Here is a 4946-nt window from a genome sequence, read left to right as displayed (position 1 = left end):
TAGGACCAACTTTAGTGACTCAGGGTCAAGTGTGAACCTGACCCTTTTGTAACTATGCTGGAATATTTCTTCATAATCCTCTAGGGATTCATCATTGCCTATGCCCATCCTCAAATTTCCTCTTTAGTATCCATTGACCGACAAAAGTCTCGATATTTGTTGTTAAAGGCTTGTTACATCTGAGCCCAAGTTGTGATGCTATCCCTAGGTAAACCCATGAACCAGTGCAATGTTGCATCCTTGAGGATAGAGGGAAATAATTTTAACTTTTGCTCATCATCTCTATAGTCATAGGCTCGATGTATAACAACAAACTCAAATAGGAAAGTGTCAGGGTCTTTTGTTGTCAAGCCATAGAAATGAGGCAGGGCAGAGCAACTTATATTTTTCATCTTAGTGTCCCCATTGGTTTCCCTGATGGGGAAGACACCCTTAACTCTCTCTCTATTCCCTCTATCATTTCTATTTTCATCCATTGGTTCAATATGAATGGGTTCTTCATCTCCTTCTTCCCATGTAGGTTCTTCAAATATGTCAGGTTTCTCATCTAAGGGTTCCTCCAGTCCAAAACCACCCAAGAAGAGTGAAGGTTGGTCATTTGATGTAGTGGGGGTATTTGGAAAAAATGTCCCTAGGTTATCCCTATTCCTATGAGGCATGAAAGGAAATGTTTTTGTTTTGGTTTTGTGTTCTTTATTTCAAACTTGGAAAGTACTTTACAGAAATGAAATTTATGATTAAATGAAAACTACTGAATGAATGAAAAGGCTACTTGCTGAAACGAAATCTTTCTTTCAAAATGGAAAAGAAAGCAGAAAATGCAAAATGGAATAAAAAGGAAACAACTAAATTACTTTTGTAGAAATAAACTAATGGCAGAATATTGGAGACAAGAAATAGAAGAAAATAAAGTAGTAATCACATTTTACTCAGACACCTCCCTGGAAACAGCACCAAAAGGTGATGAGCACCAGTATTGTAGCAAGAATCCTACAACTCCTAGGCTACCATATTTACTTTATCAACCCGGGGTTCATACAAACTTGGAGGTGACAATGTTGTATACAAAAGTAAAAGTGATGGCTCTACCTGTTGTCATTGTTCAGCTAGCAAGAGACCACTGAGGTTTTTAGGCTAGACTTCTATGGACTCACAAGAAGCTTGATTTCTTGATCGAAGAAAGATAAATCTACTCTAAGAGAGATCTACTCTACTGCAATAATGGAGAAGACAGAAATTCAATGCTAAATCACACCATTTCCTAATTAACTGCTAAGAAACTATGCTTTGCAGAAATTCTAAATCAACATGAAACAAATGCTACTATCTAAGCTATAGAAGTGAGAAGCATCAAACATCACTAATGTCCAAGTAAAGAGACTCAACTAAAACTTTTTTTCCATTTTTGTCTTTTCATGCAAAATCAAGTATGCAAACTAATTTCTTCTGGTGATGTGGCAAGTGAATTAAGGATGTTTGAGGAGGTCTAGGAGGGTTAGGAGATGGTTGGATGATCTGGGAGACCCTTGGGAGAATTTTGCTGACTTCCTAGAGGATTTCCCTTAATTCAGCCTCAAAACAAGTCATTTCAGGAAAAACCTACAGGATGTACTAGAAACCTACAAGATTCACTATAAACCTATAGGATATAGCCAAGAGAAAAATGTGAGGTGTTGGAGTTGATGGCAGGCTTAGGAAAGGTGGTTCATGGGTGGAATGGAGTGGGAGAAGGTCTATGATCACTCATAAGTCAACAAAAAAGATAGGAGATGGTTGGATTCACTCAATGTGCTTGGAAGATTTTCTATGAAAAATGATGAAAACTAGTGAAGGTGATGGTCAAAACAAGGGATGGCTAAGGTGGCTGGTGTGGAAGGTGGCTACTAGCTATGAAGTCTTAGTCTCCACCTGAAACACCTACTCTTCATAAAACATGTATATCTTCCAAAAAGCTATGTAAACAAGAAACATTCTCATAAACTAGAAAAGTAGAATTAATGAACTAACTGCCTACATTATGCATGAGGAAATTTGCTGAAAGGAATGAAAGCATGGATGAGATCTACTAAAAAAATGAAAATGAAAAATATGACAATGGAGTCCTACCTTGCAAAACTGACCAAATACTAATTTAAAGACAACAAATGCCAAAGCTCATAAAAGAAATAGAAATCTATGTTTTGGGGGTTTCTTAAGGGTCCCTTCCTTAAGTCATGATCCCTTAGGGAGGAAGTGAGGCCAAGATACCTACTGAAAAAATTATGGTTCTTATTTTATCCCTACTAGCATGCTACTGAAGTAAGGCACAAAACGAAGCAAACTAATAAACAACCAATCCAATCCACACTACTTGTAATGGAAATGCATCTAAAAGAAAATTAAAAATGAAGTTATGAAACTTCACTAAACATACATATACAAGAAAGAGGAGCCTTGGATGTTAGGGTTGGGCCCTAGCCCAAGAGCTTCAGCACTCTGAGTTAACTTAGTGCTGGTTCAAAACAAAACTCATTCTTATTACCAAAATAGAAAATTACATCAATAAAAATTTCACAAGTCTGGAGCTCGAAAATAGCTTAGATTTTTACCACCAAAATCCAAATCCTAATGAGGCTATAGGCCTCTCTACTCATACAACTGAATTCCCCAACAACGTCCTTAAAATCAAGGAGGCTCGACTCCCGAGCTCGAGAAAAAATAGCTCTTTGTCTTCCACTTGCTCAACTACCTTCTAATCCTCATGGATTGGTTGCTTGCACTCCGAGCTGGTGCGATGGATGGAGGAATATTTGAGTGTGGGATAAGTAAATGAGGAGGATTTACCTCCTACAATTCCTCTCCCTTGTCCCATTCAAGTTTTAACCTTACTATTTCCTAAAATTCCTTGATTTTCTCCTTCAATCCCGCATTCAATGCATATTAGTCCACTAGGCATAATATCCAACTGTAACGCCTCTCATAAACAATATATAATCAAAAACATGTAATAAGTTGTGAGAAAAGTTGGTTTGACTAAGCTAGGAGGTGAATTAAGGCCCATATAATTACCCAATGATGAGCTTCATCACTGATTCCAAAACTTCTGAACATAATGTGAACATTGATGGGCCCTCAGAGCCTTTCCTTCATAGACATTCCCAAGTTAGCATGCACCCCCAAGCTACCAGTCATAAAAAATTAAACTTTTTTTGACCGTCCAGAATGTTTCCAAATTCTATTCTAGAAGGTGGTGTCGTGTTGTGAGTGAGGATCTGCTATGACGAAGTACGCTTCTTTTAAAGTAAATCATCCAGCTTGTAACCTCCCAAAACAGAACATGTCTTGTTTAGGAGAAACTCATATAATTATATTAATGAGGATTTGATGGTATTCCTCCCATGGGAGAGAATCCCTAATTTGTGTCCAATGTCCTATTTTTTTCCATTTTATCTAATGATGCTCCTTATTAGAAATTTTCCAGAAATCCACCACTTTCAAAGCTCCTTGGGCTTGCGTAATACTTCCCATTTTCCTCTACGGGTGGATATTTCTACCATAAGTCTTCCCAAAATAATGCCTTCCTTCCTCTACTAATCTCCTAGAAGGAAATTTCGTTAATGACATCCTTTGCCTCCTATGCCCAATTCTAGACCGGTGAACATTTGATTGTTCCATCGAATTGTAATTTGTTGACTTGTGAATGCAAAGATAAGTACTTATGAGACCATATTTGTTTACAAAATTGGGAACCTCCCTATATCATATCCACCACAACTTCATAGCATAACATTTACTGATGTGGAGGGGGTCTCAAAAACCCAAACCTCCATTCCTTTTAGGTTCAACCAATTTATTCAACCCTACGAATGCCCACTTATGTTTTTTAGTTGAGCCTCTACATAAAAAAATGATCCAAAGTGATCCTAATTGATGAAACACATTATATGGAATGAGCATTACCTATAAGTGGTAATTTGGTAATGCTTGTAAAACTTATTTCGTCAATATTAGGTGACTTGGGAATTTGAGTGTCTTGAAAGTCTAGTTATTCACATTATAGCGAGCTCTTTTTATAAGTTCTTCCCAGATAGATGCCTTATTATAGAAAAATACAACAAGTATTCCTAATTACTTTTAAGGCATATGACCTCTATTAAAACCCAAAGTCCAACTTAACTTGTTTTGAACTATCTATGGAAAATTGAAGAAAAACATTTTTGATTTTCCAGTGTCCACTGTAGTTCATGAGGCTTCGATACAAATTTTTAAAATCCTACCCATTCTTTTCACCTCTCTCCAGGTTGGTAAACCAAAAAGTAACGTCTCAACAAACTATTGATTAGAGATAGGAATATTTTCCCCATACAGGCGAAGACCATAGATGAATCTTGATTCACTAGTTTTTTGAAACATTCTACCAAGTTCTTTATAGCTAAAATAAATAGGAATGGTGATAAATGATCACCTGCCTGAGTCCTACAGAAGGATGAATAGTCCCACTTTATCCATTGTTCAGAGAAACCGTATGCTTGGAGGACTTAAAATAAAAATTCCCAACTAATTTTAACATAGGCATTCAATAAATCTAGTTTAATGATCATGCCTGGTCATTTTGATGTCCTCAAAGAATGAAAAATTTCTTGCACCACAATAATTCCATCTGCAATTTAATTCCCTCCTATCAAACCATTTTGAGATGGGGAGACTAATAATGGAAGGAGTAGTTTCAATTGAGTAACTATTACTGAAGAAATAATTTTATAAAGTATGTTGCATAGATAAATTATTCTGAAACCCTTCGGAATTTCTGAGGCACCTTCTTTTGGGACTAATTCTAGGAACATATCATCGAGTGTTGGATGCAATGATCCCAACCATATTGATTCCTCATCTACCTCTTTAATTTCCTTTTGTAAAAACCCCCAACATGCCTAAAAGAAGTCCGTTGTGAAGCCATCGGGTCTAGG

This window comes from Pinus tabuliformis, chromosome 9 (genome assembly GCF_031772625.1).
Source record: "Pinus tabuliformis cultivar Carrire ecotype Pingquan chromosome 9, CPIR1, whole genome shotgun sequence".
In the NCBI taxonomy this organism is placed as follows: Eukaryota; Viridiplantae; Streptophyta; class Pinopsida; order Pinales; family Pinaceae; genus Pinus; species Pinus tabuliformis.
Note: the sequence above shows the minus strand (reverse complement) of the source record.